The 19,200-nt window shown below is 36.7% G+C and overlaps 1 protein-coding gene across 1 annotated transcript in view; it reads left to right on the forward strand.

Moving 5' to 3' along the window:
- Positions 1 to 6,260: 6,260 nt before the first annotated feature.
- slc12a9 (solute carrier family 12 member 9) overlaps positions 6,261 to 19,200 on the forward strand; it is a 33,743-nt gene continuing 20,803 nt past the window's right edge. The window contains exon 1 of the mRNA XM_038278759.1: positions 6,261 to 6,546. The gene's annotated coding sequence lies outside the window, so the exon portion shown is untranslated. The remainder of the gene's footprint in view (positions 6,547 to 19,200) is intronic.

The raw sequence follows: 19,200 nt of genomic DNA on the forward strand, positions 1-19,200 counted from the left end.
CTCATAATTTTTTTTACTTTATTCTTGTAATTTTATGACTATTCTCACAGCAACTTTATTCTCGGAATTTGAAAAACTTTATTCTCGTAATGTTGCGACTTTATTGTTGTAATTTAATCACTCGCTGCAAATTTATTCTCGTAATTTTATGACTTTATTTTCATACTATTATGACTTTATTCTTGTAATGTTTTGACTTTATTCTCCTAATTTTACAACTTTATTCTCGTAATTTTATGACTTTATTCTCGTAATTTTACGACTATTCTCACTGCAATTTTATTCTCGTAATTTTATTACATCATTCTCGTACTTTTACGACTTTATTCTTGTAATGTTGCCACTTTATTCTCGTAATTTTACAACTTTATTCTCGTAATTTTATGACTTTATTCTCGTAATTTTAAGACTTTGTTCTCCTAATGTTTTGACTTTATTCTCGTAAAGTTACGACTTTATTCTCGTAATGTATTGACTTTATTCACGGAATTTTACGACTTTATTCTCATAATTTTATGACTATTCTCTTTGCTACTTTATTCTCGTAATTTACGACTTTATTCTCGTAATGTTACGACTTTATTCTTGAAATAGAAGAAAAAAAGAATCTCTAGCTTGGCCCTAATACTAATAAAAATACCTAATAAATAGAAAATTCCCTTTATTGTCCCACAATGGGGAAATTGTAGTATTTACAATAGCAAACAGATTATAGAAAAAGACTAAGAATAACACAATACTGAAGCAGTGGTGTAACTATCAGTAAGCAGAGACTGCAGTTGCTTAGGGGGTCCGACCTCTTAGGGGCCCCGTCACCGACATCTGGTTGCCCCCCTACGCAAATGTGGTCTAGGATGTCTCTATGCAGATGTAATGGTACGAAAAATTCCTCTTAAACCCTCCTGACACTAACTTGTCTGCACCTGGCCGTATTTATACCCCAAGACATAGCAGATTTTAACAGGATAGTGAGCCATTTAAACACAACACCAATAGCAAAGCACACAGTCGTCCTTTTAATTAGACGGTTGGTAAAAAAAATACACTCATATAATATGTTTCAAACCACAATAAAGATCTTTAAAGAACAATGTATTTGAGTATTTTATTTTTTACACTACGACTTGGATTTATGGGTAATCCAGAACGTAGATTAAAACCATTATCGTTACGTACAATGTGTTAGCGACAATGGATACCAAAAAGAGGTACTTAAGCAGATTCCAGAAAAGAACAAGCAAAGAAGAGGTGCTGGAAGAAAAGAAAAAACTTCATATGGGGCCCACCCAGATAATGTTGCTTACGTGCCTATTGTTATGTCGTTATTCCATTGCTTGTGCCCATGTAGTTAGTTTTATGCAGTGGTAGACTGATTTAGAATAGAATAGATTAGAAAATTTCCTTTATCGTCCCACAATGGGAAAATTCTGTTTTTTACAGTAGCAAACAGATTGTTAAAAAAATAAGAATAACATAATACTGAAGTTAAAAAATAAACAAATAAAATACTGTGCTGCAAAGTGTTTTACCTATATAAATACTGTGCACCTGGAGAATAAATAACCAATATACAGCTATGGAGATTTTAACAGTAATGGATATTTGAAAGTAGCAGCAACATCAGAGATATGTAAAATGACAGCAGCATGTTATTTAACTAACTAAAGTAGAAACAGCAAAATCAGCATGGATGTAACAACTTATTGAGGTTGTTTGGAACAGTGGTGCTCTTAAGGCCTGGTTATTCTCCCGCAGCAGTGTGTCGCAGTGAGCTTGAAGCAGGTATGACGCAAACATTTTTTATTTATACTCAATGTTGAAGCGTGGTCTGCACTATGTTCATTCCACACCACAATGCAAAATGGGGAAATTACAAACTAGCTGTGGGTCTAGATACGGCCAAGGCGGTGAGGAAATGGGGGCAAGTTTTTCCAATAAGGGGGGGACATGAGGGCGAAAAAGAGCGGGGATCCAGGGTGTAAAAGGGTCCCAGTGTTCTAGCGCTGACCAATCAGAGGCCTGCTTTCTGTGGGATTGTCTGCGGTCACCTACAATTTGGGAGAGGTGTAGCAGAGTGTCTGCGGAGGAGGGCGGGGACGTCTCTGCGTTCACCGCAACACCTAGTTTCAAAGTAGAAATCAGCCTTTACAGGTGCTGGGAGGACGGATCTGTGGTTTGTCTGGATTCACCAGCTACTTCAGGGAAAAATCTGCAAGGTGACGAGTGTCGCTTCAAGAGTTACTAGTACCTCCTCCTAGTCTGATGACCTGCTTACTTGCATTGGTCCCTTCATAACCTACCAGGACACCAACGTCACATTGCAAAGCCTCTCTCAGATTGGTTTGTTGTGGCATGGGAGTTCAGATTTTCCTATTTGATCACTGCCAGCTTTGCAGCCTGAAGCGCCTCAGATTTTTAGATCCTCATAACGTGCTGCTCCAGCTGCTTGATATTTGCTGCAGAACCTTTTGAGGCAACTTCATGCACATCAATCATTGACTTTGCATGTTCCTGTTGGTCAAAGCATTTGGGCTGGATGCAGCATCAGTCCGCTTTAATAAGGAATCTGATTAAATTAGATTAAATAAGATTAATTAATAATTATTTAACCTTAGTATATTGCTGTGCGAATCATTTGTTGTTAGTTTTTGGTTAACGTACTAACTTTGAAAAGTAGGACATTCCACATGATGGTATCACTGCTGCCACCTTCTGGTTTAGAGGATAACTGCCTGTTCCAGCAGCGGTGATTCCAGTGGGAGCAACAAATCAGTTAATGGTGATTAGCTGATGCCCCCCTTCTAGATCAGCCCCTGCTTTCTTGAGCCTGAGGGTCAATGGTTTGATCTAAATATCCATTAATCTACTAAAAACAGTCTACCCTGTCAATGCAATTGATAAATCATTCCTCTGGAATACCAACTGCATACACAAATGTTATTTTATATTCAAAATATGTTCTATTTTTAAACTTTTTTGTATGATACAGTGGTCGATGGATACAAATGTGATGCAAATTAATTAATTTGCAATAAATACAAAAAGTACTGCAAACACAAAAATAAGCCGAACACACAAAACACATTGTATGCTCCACTACATAACGCTTACATACATAAAGGATTTATGTTATGTATTAATCTTTTTTATATATATATATATATATATATATATATATATATATATATATATATATATATATATATATATATATATATATATATATATATATATATATATATATTTATTTTTGTATAAATCACTAAAAAAATGCATTTCATTTGTGCTATTTTGGATTTTAAATATTTGTACGGAAAAATATTTGTATGCAGTTTAGTCAAAAAGGAGGAAGTTGTGTTTTAATTTGTATTGTGAGAGAAATAAATAATGGGATCACAGTAGTGTCACTGTGCTGCATTGGACAGAAGCTTTCACACGTGTAAAGCGAGCTCTGTGTCAGTCATTGACATGAAAAAAATGAATGGAGAATAAGGAGGACACAGTGAACCAAATATTACACAAATGTAAAGGAAAAATGCTGCAAAGAAGAAAAATAAAGAACAGCAAAGTGGAAAATCATTGCAAACACATGCAAAGAAAAAAGCTACAAATAACAAAAACAACTGAATTTTTACTAAAGCTTCATGTATGTGCTTTAGACCATCAAGGAGAGACTATCACAAACTTTAACGGGACCAGACCATAGATAACGTGTACCAGATTTGTTACAGAAGGAATTTGGAGGAATTGAAAAAATGGTAAGATGTCCTTTAAATCTTTTTATTTTTATTTTTTATAAACACTTAATCTCTTCAATTATCAAGTTTTTGCAGTTCTTTTTGAAATTTCTGCACATTTATGTTTTTGCAGGACATTTGGACCCATCAGCAACCATAGTAAACACTCAGAAGTGTGAAGGACTTTATAATAATATAAATAAAATCATGAATAATAAAGAAAGATTAGATTTTTTAAAAATATTTAATGTTTCCTTTTTTCAAATGTTGTTTTCTTTTTTGTTTTTCTTTTTTTCTTACAGATTTTACATTTTTGAATTCCTTAGTTTTCATGACAGTTTGTCTTGACACTGGCAAAAGAATAGTTAGAAAAGTTACTATGAAAACCTTTTTTTATTATGACATTTTATCACTTTCTTTGCGGGATTGCATTTTTTTTTTTTTACATTTCCAATTACAAAATGTGTTTGTTTTAAAATTTCCCTTCGCATTTTTTTTTTTGCTTGCAACAATATTTATAACAATGTTCATATATTTTATGTATTTAATGGGACATTTAATTAGTTTAATTGTTTCTTTTAAACTTTTATGGTATGTTTTAATAACTGAATCTTTATTTGGATAATAAATGTTACATTTACTTATTTCATGGTAAATTAAACATTCTTATTCAATTATATTATAGAAGTTGATTGAGCTGATAGCAAATTTTTTTATAGGACATTACCGATTATGTACTTTCTAAATTAATGTGGGTTGTCCACACACTTCGTTGATTACATCACAGTGATGATAGAAATCATTTCGCGACCTTCCTAGTTAGTGTCTCTTAACCCCCCAGGGGTTCCTGACCCCCACTTTGGTAACCTCTGTAGATTCCTTATTAAATGATAAACGATTATATTGAAGATGACAAAACTTTCTGAGTTATTGGTCTTGAGTTTTTCTCTTATGGATTGGTCTCCACAGCAACCAGACTTCAACAATAATTAATTTACGGATGTATTTCTTTGGGCTTTTTTATTTCCTTGCATCTTTATCAGTTTTAATTGTCTCGAGAGTTTTCTTTTATTAATTTTTTTTTATTTTGATACTTTTTAGTTGTGTACTTTTCTGTCTGTGTGGTTGTATCTCTACCACACATTCCAGACTCAATACAATAAAATAAAGTAACAGGATTAGGCATGACTATAAGGGGAGGAGAGAAATATAAACAATAAAAAACACAAACCTGACATTCATGTTTTTGTTCTATCCTGATTTAATCGGGAAAATGAAGGTAGTAATGATGAAGTATGGAAAGTCGTTACCAAATTCAAATTAGAAAATGTAGAAGCTGTAATTTTTAATTAACTAAAATTTCTGACTCTGAATCTCACAGTTTTAGGTTGTTGTTTTTTTATCTTGAAGATAAGGATATACTGCGTTTTGCAAAAATGTGTTTTCAGAGCATTGCTTCAATTTAATTTGAAAATACTCTGTTAATCTCAAAGGGAAATTAAATGTTGCAAAAACTTATGAGCAGTTTTCATCCAGTGGTTGTAGGTTATGATAGCTGTAGACGGGAAGAATCTTCTGTAAATGTCCTTCTTGGATCTGGAGAAGCTTCTTACTGAAGACACTCGTTGTTTAACAGTCTGATGAAGAGACTGTTGTCCATAATGTTCCTCACTTTATGAAAAATTATTTGTTGTGAAATAATCTCCAGAGGTTCTAGAGGAATTCCTAGGACAGAGTTGACCTTTTTTATGAGTTTGTTGAGCTTCTGCTGTTGCCAGAAGATGACTGATGGCAGAAGAGATGACATTGATCGATTGATCTGTTAATCTTTTTTTTTTTTTTAGATTAATCAATTAATAATCAGATAGCAAAAGGTTCCTTAAAGAAGTTTTTTTTTACAGAATTAAATCTGGGAAAACTTAAAATTTTCCACTTGAGATGAAAATTTTTTTAATCATAAATGCAAAACATTTATATATTATTTAACAATTTTGGTATAATGGCTGCTCTAAGGCATGTTTTAGATTCCCTATATTTCAGTTAACGATAATCAATTACTAAATTGGTTAATAATCCGATCAATTCTTTCAGCCCTAGATTGCACTCTCCACAAAAGACCGATATGCAGCATCTTGCTGCAAACACTGAATTAAATAAGCATGCTTAGAAAGTACAGACTGATCTGTCCATTCTTGTAGACAGCTTTAGTAGAAAGAGCATAATTACTGGTTTAGAACCTTTAAAATTGTTTACATGGGTCTGTGCTTGTTGCTGTACAGTGACCCCTTGTGGTGATGACTGGAAATGCAGTTTCAACCTGTTCTCCCTCTCTAGTCAGGTTTTACAGAGCTTGTGATGTAGAGTTTCTCTTACAACAACTCTCCATTCTAATACGAAATAAATCTGCCTCTAAATCAGCTTTAATTCTGTTAAAAACGTATCAAAGGATCTGAGTCAGTGGGTCTGAAATTAGGGGCGGAGTTATGTCCAAACCAGCAGTACCTAAACATGTTTTTTTCCCTCCCCTTCTGGAAGTCACATGGGGCTCTATCTGGTCTTCCGTGACTCATTTTGACAAATAACTGGGGGGACAAGGCGTGACGGAGTGTATGTTTTCATTCGGCAGCATCCAGCTGTCTGGAGGTAACTCTGCCCTTTGCTGGTAGCTGCTTCCCTCCACCGGCCTGCGGTCTCCTTCTGCCCGCTGGAACGTCACCGCAGCGCGGCCGAGCGGCGCGCTTCACCCGGCATCAGCGGCGGAGCCCCGAAATAAGGAGTTTACAAAGCCGGAAGTGGACAAACCTCAGCGGTGAGTCTTTTATGTTTCATTAAAACATCTCGGGACGCAAACATCCGGGATGTTGCTCTCTGACTGAAGCTTTGTTTCAGCAGACATTATTTCATCCGTAGAGAAGCGACAACTTCCTGACCTTCACTTCTGAAGCGTCAGAAAGACGTCAAGTGTTTGATTACATTTTCACCATCTTCAAAGACGCAAACTTTTTTTTTTCTTTTTTTTTATGCCGCAGCTGCATCTCTTTTCGCGTGACGAAAGTGATGTTTTATTTTGGAAAGTTAAAGTGGGGTACAGGGGCCTCCAGGGGGCCTTTGGATGGACGCATTCTGCATCATAAATTCAGTGCGTCATTGAGGGCCTCCTGCAAAGCATGCAACCAGCATCATCAACACTACAGGGAAGGAAACTAATAAAGGTCCCTGCGTATTACTTCCCCTTTTGAACCTATTTTTTCTAAGGTCGTAAAAAGGCTGAGAGGCATCAACAATGCAGAGGCGTAGCCAGAATCTTTTTATAAGGGTGGCCAGGCAATAACCAATGTACACTAAGGGGGGATAAGCACTGAAACCTCGGGGTCAATCTAAGGCTACGTTCACACTGCAGCCTGAAGTGACCCAAATCCTATTTTTTTTTTTGGCCCATATGCAACCTGGATCTGTATGAGGCTCCGTTTATATCAAAAATAAGCAGATGTAAAATGTCTAGATGTTTTTGCATATGTGTTGTCTGCATATGTATAAGTTGCACATGTATTTGTTGCATATGCAGATGTTGCCTCACTGTAATCTTGCCAGACTGCATGTCTGAAACATCCGTTATTACGAAGCTAGTGCCGGAAAAATAGTTTGGTTGGTTGAGCTGCGATTGAAAAACCAGGTGATTCAGACACTAGATAAAAAATGAAGCACTTTGAATCCTGCCAATGTGAACACACATTTATTCACAGGACAGAGGCGGGGTCCCTTGGGTTTATTTTAAAGTTTTAAGCCTATAAATGTACCTACCCCCCCAAATATTATACCAACGCTATTTGATCCTATGCCACCTCCTTCCTCCTTTGCTGTCCTAATTAATACCTGAAGTAAATACTAGAGCCGCCAAAATGTAAATATTTTGTAACTATTGATAATGAAAAGATAACCTTTCAGTAATTTCTAATGAAAAAAACTCTACTTCCATTGTTTGTAATGGCGAGGGGAACAGGCATCAAAGACCAACGACAAGAAGCAACAACATTGCCCAATACAAGGACTAACAGCTGAGAGCAAAGGCACTAACCAATCACGGATTTTTCAGACATGCAGACTGGCAAGATACAGTGAGGCAACTCTGCATATGCAACATAGACATGCAGAATCTACATATGCAACATAGACATGCAGAATCTACATATGCAACATAGACATGCAGAATCTACATATGCAACATAGACATGCAGAATCTACATATGCAACATAGACATGCAGAATCTACATATGCAACATAGACATGCAGAATCTACATATGCAACATAGACATATGCAGAATCTACATATGCAACATAGACATATGCAACATCTACATATACAACATAGACATGCAGAATCTACATATGCAACATAGACATATGCAGAATCTACATATGCAACATAGACATATGCAGAATCTACATATGCAACATAGACATATGCAACATCTACATATACAACATAGACATATGCAGAATCTACATATACAACATAGACATGCAGAATCTACATATGCAACATAGACATGCAGAATCTACATATGCAACATAGACATATGCAACATCTACATATACAACATAGACATGCAGAATCTACATATACAACATAGACATGCAGAATCTACATATGCAACATAGACATATGCAACATCTACATATACAACATAGACATGCAGAATCTACATATGCAACATAGACATGCAGAATCTACATATGCAACATAGACATGCAGAATCTACATATACAACATAGACATGCAGAATCTACATATACAACATAGACATGCAGAATCTACATATGCAACATAGACATATGCAACATCTACATATACAACATAGACATGCAGAATCTGCATATGCAACATAGACATGCAGAATCTACATATGCAACATAGACATGCAGAATCTACATATGCAACATAGACATGCAGAATCTACATATGCAACATAGACATGCAGAATCTACATATGCAACATAGACATATGCAGAATCTACATATGCAACATAGACATATGCAACATCTACATATACAACATAGACATGCAGAATCTACATATGCAACATAGACATATGCAACATCTACATATACAACATAGACATGCAGAATCTACATATGCAACATAGACATGCAGAATCTACATATGCAACATAGACATGCAGAATCTACATATGCAACATAGACATGCAGAATCTACATATGCAACATAGACATGCAGAATCTACATATGCAACATAGACATGCAGAATCTACATATACAACATAGACATGCAGAATCTACATATGCAACATAGACATATGCAACATCTACATATACAACATAGACATGCAGAATCTACATATGCAACATAGACATGCAGAATCTACATATGCAACATAGACATATGCAGAATCTACATATGCAACATAGACATATGCAGAATCTACATATGCAACATAGACATATGCAACATCTACATATACAACATAGACATGCAGAATCTGCATATGCAACATAGACATGCAGAATCTGTATATGCAACATAGACATATGCAGAATCTACATATGCAACATAGACATATGCAGAATCTACATATGCAACATAGACATATGCAACATCTACATATACAACATAGACATGCAGAATCTGCATATGCAACATAGACATATGCAACATCTACATATACAACATAGACATGCAGAATCTACATATGCAACATAGACATGCAGAATCTACATATGCAACATAGACATATGCAGAATCTACATATGCAACATAGACATATGCAGAATCTACATATGCAACATAGACATATGCAACATCTACATATACAACATAGACATGCAGAATCTGCATATGCAACATAGACATGCAGAATCTGTATATGCAACATAGACATATGCAGAATCTACATATGCAACATAGACATATGCAGAATCTACATATGCAACATAGACATATGCAACATCTACATATACAACATAGACATGCAGAATCTGCATATACAACATAGACATGCAGAATCTGCATATGCAACATAGACATGCAGAATCTGCATATGCAACATAGACATATGCAACATCTACATATACAACATAGACATGCAGAATCTACTTATGCAACATAGATATATGCAACATCTACATATACAACATAGACATGCAGAATCTGCATATGCAACATAGACATATGCAGAATCTACATATGCAACATAGACATATGCAACATCTACATATACAACATAGACATGCAGAATCTACTTATGCAACATAGATATATGCAACACCTACATATACAACATAGACATGCAGAATCTACTTATGCAACATAGATATATGCAACACCTACATATACAACATAGACATGCAGAATCTACATATGCAACAAATACATGTGCAACTTATACATATGCAGACAACACATATGCAACAACAGCAGAACATCTAGACATTTTACATCTGCTTCTCAAATGCGACATGGGTCTGAATGGCCAGGCCGCATTCATCTGACCTGAACGCCATTAATACCCAACAAAGGTCACTATTCTGGGTCTTGCAAGAAAAACAACAACCCTAGCGGATGATGATGCGATGCGGAGAGCAGTATTTATGTTTAACCACTGAAAAGATTGTGTTTTTATGGTTGGGAAAGATCGCTAGATCCGCTCCGGCACTACCATCCATGTTCACTGAGCATGCTTGCTTGTGACGTTATTGCTTCCTCTACTGCGCATGCGGGACACTTGCGTTGTATGACTGCAGTTCACTCAGGGGATCACATACAAGTCGCATATATTTAAATGTGAACGGCAAAGCAAAAAAAATCGTATTTCACAAAAAAAATCGGAATTGAGCATCAAGGCCTGCAGTGTGAATGTAGCCTACACTGTTCCAACAGAAAAATTAACGAGTAAAACATCCATATTTTCTAAATAAAGAGAAACTATACTTTCCTACAGCCTTTGCTAGCAAATGGATGCATATATTTAAACATCCGTAATTTCTAGATAAAAGGTGTAATGGATAAAACTGAGCTTTGAGTTCAGGGCGTAAATCAATCATCATCGTCTTTATTTCCCTACTTGTATCGATAAACGTGCTGCATAAAATTTATATTTACAAGCCCTGATATCTACATAAATTGGTTATTTGATAAGTTTTTATTAAAATTGTTTATCTTTGATTTCACTGAAGACTCCTAGATGACACAAAATTTTCTCTTTACCCCATATAACACAAAATCTAGTTCTGAAAAGAGCATGAATTCTGTACTTATCATCTTTGATGTTAGTATATTGATATGTATAATCAACCAAAAAAAAAATAAAATGTTTTGAGAGTATTACTGCTGCCACCATCTGTATTAGAGGGGAAAAATGGTAGGGGCGGCCAATGATTGAGTTAAAACAAACGTGTATTTATGTTGCAGGTGTTAAACTATGGAAATCTCAAAATGTTACTCTGATGTTTAAAAGAAACAACAACTAAAACTTGGCTTTATGCACTGGAAAGTGAAATACGTTGATGATTTATGCTTGTATTTTATGTTTATTCTCTTTTCTTCTATGTTAGGGATTCAGTCTGACTCTGTTTGTACTTTGTTGGTGCCTAATAGAAATATTTGTACATTTCATTTGTGGTGTGTAATGATAAAATGATGTAAACCATAATAGAAAATACATATTTGAAAAATAATACATGCACAGAACGTTTACAGTAGTGAAGTTTATGATTAAATCTTTAATCCAATTAGACAGGTCCAAAATACATACACAAAATACATTGTGAGGCCTAGGCTTTAACATAGGATTCTGCACCAATAGGAATCGTATGTTGAGCTTAAGCTTTAGCTGATGGTAGAAGCTCCAGGAATTTAGCCAAACAAAAAGCAAAATGACAGTAAATGAACATCGGTCAGACTTTTCAGAGTTGGTGCTAAATTTTGGAAGGAAAGGAGTTTGCAGATTTTTTTTATAAACTGCTAATTTAAATGTTTGGTTTGGCTAGCATTGGTATTAGCAGACCTGACAACGGTACAGAATGAAGGTGAGGTGCGCCTCTTAGTGAATCGTAAATCTCGTGAATCTTCTGAATAGACCCGCCCTCTCCATTCGAAAAAATAAGATAAAATGCAGATGCACAACCCTGTACCCCCTCCCTAGAGGGAACGCTTATTAAACCCGTGCAAGAGCGTGCACGGTCACATTTCTCCTCGTGCACACTCTGTTTAACAGTGTTTAGGTTCATCTGTGCTCTTTTCTCTTCAGCTTAGCCAACAGTTTGTTGGTTTTAAAAATGTTTTAGATCTAGAAACTGAACTGACATTTAAAGTGATATATATTTTGGATCCTTCTCCTTCAGAAACGACACAAAACTTTCAAGTTTCACTGACGGCCTTGTGTTTCAGTGAGTGTCTCTCTCTTTGAAGAAGCTTTCCGGGATGTTTTGTTAGATGTAATCTCACACAGTCCTCATTGGTTTAACACTGAACTCACCTGGCGTGTTTGGAAAGCTTTATCTTTGTCCTAACTGAAGAAAAATGATGGGTCAATTTAAAGTCCAGTAGAGTTTAGCAGGTTAGTCGTCTAGCAGTAAACTTTAGGAAGGTTTTACTTGCTCTCTGTGAGGTTGAGTGCTAACACTCTGCCTTCAAGGTCGTTCTTATACAGTATAGAGGCCAATCAGATTTCTAAAAATTTGACCTCCTGTTTTATCTAGTTTGAAAAGCAGCTTTTTCCTCATACATGCTTTGAAAGAAAAGATATTGCCTCAGTAATTCCAAAAATTGAGCAAGGAAAAAAAAGTTATTGAACTTGATTTTGACAGAAAGGAGAAGATGTTGTCATCTCCAAGATCAGACATGCTTTGCTGTGTCCAACGTCATGTGATTCCTTTGGCTGAACAGCTCATTGAGCCTTTTTACCTGCTCCGCTGATCAAAACCAGAAACGTCGGCAGGCGTTGGAGGACAGCCGAGGGATGCCGTGCCTCTTAGATGACCTTTCTTTGCTTTAAAACCCATGTGAAAATGAACAAGCTGCTGCGAATCAGATGACTGTGAATACCAACCCCTAAGTGTGAGCAGGAGTCTTTATTAAGAAGTGTGACATGAAAAGTTTGACTCACAAGTTCTCCTTTGGGGCCTCTCAGAAAAGCACTTACTGTCCTTGGCAATAATTTATGAAATATTTAGGTAACTCAGCAGAGTATAGTGAGGTATGACTAGAATGAGCTGTACTTCTCAAACAGGAAACCAACGTTGAAGTATCTGTTTTAGTTGAATTTACTGACTTACAAGCTATTTAATGCCTTTGTTTTATTACAGGGACAAAAAAAAACAACAAGTATTGAATTATGAGTTTATTGTTATGTTAGTTTATCACCAGGTGTTATAGACTATGAAGATTTATCTGTGGATTTTCTTGGTTCTGTGAAATCTGGGCCACATTTTCCCAAATTAGACCAGACTTCATGTTGTTAATGAATCAATAAATCTAAATTTGATTGATCTAATCGATCCCCCAATAATTAACTGATAAGCGGACATTTTTCTCTTGTATCAGGATGATCTTTCCATTACACAAAGGAGCCAATATGTTTTACAGCAACCTCGTTTTAAGAAAAGTACTTTATATGTTGACAATTTATTGGGCCTGAATATTGATTGAATAAGCAAAGGTGTTTTCTTGCACATTATCAACCTTTTTACAAGGTATAACAAAACAGGAACCTATTGAGTCACTAACTTCAGTAGTTTATTTATAAAGCACCAATTCACAACACATGTCACTCCAATGCACTTTACAGAGACAATTCAACCAGATCATCCGGTCAGATTGATTTAAAGTTTTCTATCTTAAAAAACCAGCTGATTGCATCGACTCATTGACTTAAAGGCAATCCCTCACACTAAGGATGCTTGTAGCGACAGTAGAGAGGAAAAACTCCCTTTTAACAGGAAGAAACCTCCAGCAGAACCAGGCTCAGTGTGAGTGGCCATCTGCCGAGGCTGACTGGGGTTCAAGCAAAAAGAAGCAGACACACAAAAGGAACATAGCAGTGCTGATCTATGACAAATTTTCTGTTAGAAAAGGTAATAGTATAGAAATAAGTAAAGAGGATTAAAAATGATGAATAAGATGTATGACACACATATGATTTCCTGTATAGAGAGATGTAAAGACTGTGTTGAGTATTAGGATGGGTGTTGCGATACGCTACGTGTGACGATACTTGGGTCACAATACGACGTTATCACGATACTGATATATATTGCAATATTTTTCCCAGCTATCAAATTAAACGTATAGATAAAAGTATATTTTTATCCGAAGATATTGATCATTTATCTATTTTGGTATCCCTGTTGTTTGGGGTTTGAGTCCCCTGTGACTGCTTGAACCTGTGGAGTTTATTAAGTGTTTATATTCACAAATATAACCATAGAGAGTTCAATCTGCATCCTTGTCTCTATTTAACAGTGTTAATATTTTCAGACTGGACTCTGGATCCATTTATGTTTCTGCTCTAGCACGTCTCCGCTCAGCCTTTAATTCTATTGCAAAAACCAGTGAGGCTCTGCTTAAGAATGAACAGCGGTGCCCTCTAGAGGACCGTGGTACCTTACACCTAGGGCTGCAACTAAGTATTTTGCTATTCGATTAATCTGTTCATTATTTTTTCGATTTATCAATTAATAATCGGATAGCCAAAGAAGAAGACTTTATGAAATGAAACCAGGTGAAACTAAAACTATTCCACATTTGAAGTTCTGGATAGAGATTATTGAGAGACGATCTTCTTTTTTTATATTAAATGCCAAATGTTTATATATTTTTTACAATCAGGGTATAATTGCTGCTCTAAGTGGGTCACTCTGTCAGCTAAAGGCATGTTTTAAACTCTCTTTACTCCAGTTAACAATTAATCGATTACTAAATTAATCTGATTGTTTCAGCCCTACTTACAACACTGAAGGACATTCTTTCTAAGCAGACTTTATCAGTTAATGGAATGGAACACAGTGAGGTGTTCCGGGCACGTCCCACCGGGGGGAGGCCCCAGGGAAGACCCAGGACACGCTGGAGAGACTATGTTTCTCGGTTGGCCTGGGAACGCCTTGGGGTTCATCCTGAGGGGCTAGAAGACTGTTGGCTGGGGAGAGGGAAGTCTGGGCCTCCCTTCTTAAGCTGCTGCCCCAGCGACCCGAACCCGGATAAGCGGAGGAAGATGGATGGATGGATGGAATGGAACACATTTATTTATTATAAAATTTCAATAGACATCTAATCATCCATCCATCCATTTTCTGACACGCTTAATCCCAAGTGGGGTAGCGAGGAGTGCTGGTGCCTATCTCCAGCTGTCTACGGGCAAAAGGCGGGGTACACCTATTACAGGTCGCCAGTCTGTCGCAGGGCTACACAGAGACGAACAGGACAAACAACCATTCATACACACACTTACATCTAAGGAGAAGTTAGAGAAGCCAGACATCTAATCATATACCAATTATTTGTTTTAATCCCCAAGACTGTCCTAACTCTCATTTGAGGTCTGCGTGTTGTCGATTCTCTGTGCCATAAGGCTCTCAATGGACAGACCCATGAGAGTTTCTGACTTTCTAAATCTTTATGTTCTCTCCTGGATATGGCCTTTGCAGATCTATGGCCTGAAGGCTCTGGCTGTTTTTATCTATGTGTCTGCCTTCCTTCTAATGTAATCTATCCTGGGATATATTGAGGATAGGGATGGGAATCGAAAACCGGTTCCTGTTAAGAACCGGTTTCGTATTTTCCGATTCCATGGCATCGTTTGGCAGCTCACTGAACGATTCTTTTTTCGATTCCCGCAGCACCAGAGCCTAGAGCGCCGGCTCTGGGGAGCACGACTTACGTCACGTTTTTTACGTAAGTTACGTAAGTTACGCAAGTTACGCAAGTTACGCAAGTTGGAAGAACTATTCGAGGAGGAAGACAACGAGCTGCGGTCACTTTGTGAATCAAAGCCCCGTCTTTCCTTAGCCCAGAGGGTAGATCAGGAAATCCAGCTCTATAAAAGCTTGCCCTCCATCCCCTGCAGGGATAGCGCCACACTGTGGTGGTGGAACAAGCAAGATACGCTGCCCTTGCTATCTGACTGGCTGAAAACTACCTCTGTGTGCAGGCTTCCTCCACCCCATCTGAGAGGGTGTTCTCCACGGCTGGAGACACCATAAGCCCTGAAAGATCCTGTATCCTTCCAGAAAAAGCAGATATGCTCATCTTTCTGCAAAAGAACTGTTAATTTTTCCTACTACTGTTTTATAATTAGTATTTTTTGTTATTTAAAATAGGTTATTATCCCATCATTTGTTATTAGACATTGTTGGTTATTAAGTTTGTTCTTGTATATTTATTTTTCATTTAAACACAGATGTTACTCCAGTTTCACATTTCCTGTGGACATCTTGATCTTGTTGAGTTTGTAAGATTGTGCAATAGTTAAGTAAACAAAGTTGATTCTGATAATCAAACTGTTTGTTCTCCTTTTTCCCCCAAATTGGAATCGAAAAAAGAATCGATAAAGAATCGAATCATTTCATAGAATCGAAAAGGGAATCGGAATCGTGAAAATCTTTTCAATTCCCAACCCTAATTGAGGATAAATCATATCCTGACCTGTGTTGGGCATCTTATTACAAAATTATTTTAAATTCACAACCCTAGTTCCAAGTCCTCTGTGTCCTCCAGCCGGAGTTATTCTCAAGTAGAAGATTCTGATCAGAAGAGATCAAAAATAATCATCAATACATGTGGTTCGTATTTTTCCCTAACCTTTAACACACCATCCCTACTGGTCAGCATAGTAGTGGCTGAACATGATGTGAAAATGCATTTGAGCAGTAGGAATAGATAAGCTGGTCATCTGAATGACGCTAAATTCAGAGCAACCGACTAGAGGCTAGAAAATAATTTAGACAGGAGAGGAGGATCCAGTCAGAGCTACCATACAATGGTTAAAGTGTCAGCGTGGCCTAGTCAAAGTACAGACCGGAATAGTAGTTTTAGAAATTTTAAGAAGTTCTAAAAATCAATGTTTACTGTCGCTCTCCAACCAATCTGACTGAGCTAGAGCTGTTTTGCATTGAATTATTTATTTATAATTATTTTTATTAATTTATTCCCTTCATAACCAAACACTATTTAGTGTTTGTTAATCAGATAAAATCTAACTAAAGTACATTGAGGCTTGTTGTTGTAACATGATCAAATTAGGAACTGTAAACTGTTTATTTTTTATTTTTTGTTAAGCTGAATAGTTACGTAAAGGTTTTGCCTTTTTTATTGATCTTATTTAGGGAATTCACAACAAACAGTTTAGACTGACTGTGATTTTTCCACAGCCTCATGCAGAGATCTCCATTACAGACTCATGTCTGTTTTCAGCTCCACCTCAGGACATCATGGTCACAGCTGATCAGTATCCACCTGACTTCCCTGCAAAGAGTTTCCTCTTTTTTTCACAGAAACCTTTATACTATGTAACTGAACCTTACATGGACGACTAGTGTAACCCTTTGGATGAAGAATTAGAACAAAGTCCTGGTATATTTTAACTGTTCAGGTAGTTCCCCATAATCACTTTTAAATTCCAACATTTTGTACACTTTTTTTGGGAGAGGTCGGCCCTCCAGGCATATGGAGACACTAAACATGCAGAGCTACAGTGGAACAGTTTTAGATCAATTCCTTTCTTAAAAAAGTCTCAAAGTAGAAACTAAAAGTTCAGTTTGTAAACATCTATTCTATCGCAAAGAAAGTGCAAAACATGTAAAAAAGCTGATAGAAAAATTGCCTTTTAAGATTTGAAGTGTTGCATCAAAGTAGGTTACTGCAGGATACTGAGTGAAGGGGTCTAATTATGAATGCCAAAACATCCAGATATTTCTTTAGGTAGAGGAACTGTGTAACCTTTTAGTAAAGTATTTGCTTAATTTGAGATATATCAAATGATTATTATTAGGTCAGTGTGCAGCACTTGGAGCGTATCAATGCTCTGAGCAAACCTAAAGAATTTATTAGGGATTCTGTCAAATATCAAGATACTTAGTTGGTATTAGGGCTGGGCGATATGGAAAAAAAACTATATCACGATATGGATTATTTTATATCACGATAACGATATATATCACAATATACCACAACCGATGTTGCATTTTATATTTTCATAGTCCGTCAGATGGGCAGGGTTGAAAAAAATCTTTCATCGCCTATTTTTTACCCATCATCTTGTTTCCTAATATGAGAATCCCAACCCCAAACCAAGAACACCAGTTAAGCAATTTGCGGCCATGACAGTGAACAGTATAGAATCTTGGCTATTGCGCTGCAGTAATTAATCATTTAATATTCGTTTGTTATTGACATTTTATAAAATTCCAAGGCCAGGTTTTTCTCTCGTCTTTCACTTACCTTGTTTTCCACTAGGAGGGTCCAGTCCTTGATGAAATGGATGGTGAGACTCATACTCATATATCATACTGAATATCATATTCAGTATGACTCAATATCATACTGAAATGTTTTCGACTAGGCATCACATATCTGGGATCGAGTGTACGGACGAGGTCCCGAAAGCTGTCTTTCTCGACTATGTAAACGGGGGCCATGCCTTTACAGATATAGTGTGAAATAGCACCTGTGATCTGCTTGTGTCGCTGAGACGTCTTCTCAGATTGTGATCCTTGGGCGAATGCTTCCTTAAGCTTCGGCTGTGAGAATTTCTTTCCAGTGCTTCCTGTATTTTCATCCCTTGTTTGTTTTGATCGGAGTGGTTGTAGTTTCCCGTGTTCTTGTTCATGATTTTTCTTCAGGTGGTAAAAGAGGCCGGAAGTATTTGCATCAGCCGCTGGAACGGCTTTGCTGCACAGTTTACATATCGGCTGCGTTTGTTCTTTATCAGATGGCTGAAATCCGAAATATAACCAAACAACCGAGCTGCCTCCCCTTTTGGGCAAAAGTGGTGTTTGTTGTGTCTGTGACCTGGCAACCGTTTCGGACTCTGTAACCGCTGCTGTGGTAACATTTTCTTGGGTGTCCATCATTCATTTTTTTTCAAGCCAGAAAGAAATTTTTACAGGCTCTCTCCGTCAGTAATGTCGCAAACGTATGGTGCAAAGCCGCGTGACGTAAAGCGGTGTAGTGTCGCAAAACCACGTTCTCTACACATTATCTTTTTATTCTCTTTTTTTTTCGTTATATACACTTAGAGTTTGCATAGCAAAAACGCAAAATGTTATATTAACAAATTATATTAAAATGTATATTAGCAGTAATAATAATAATAAAAAAGTTTATCACGATAGAAAAAATAGAGGAGAAAGGTCACGATAGACATGTTTCTCTCGTCCTCACAATATATATCGCCATATCGCCCAGCTCTAGTTGGTATTGATTGAAATTTTGGCCGAATAGATTTTAAA

This window comes from Cyprinodon tularosa, unplaced genomic scaffold (assembly GCF_016077235.1).
Source record: "Cyprinodon tularosa strain WSP-4 unplaced genomic scaffold, ASM1607723v1 ctg1017, whole genome shotgun sequence".
Classification (NCBI taxonomy): domain Eukaryota; kingdom Metazoa; phylum Chordata; class Actinopteri; order Cyprinodontiformes; family Cyprinodontidae; genus Cyprinodon; species Cyprinodon tularosa.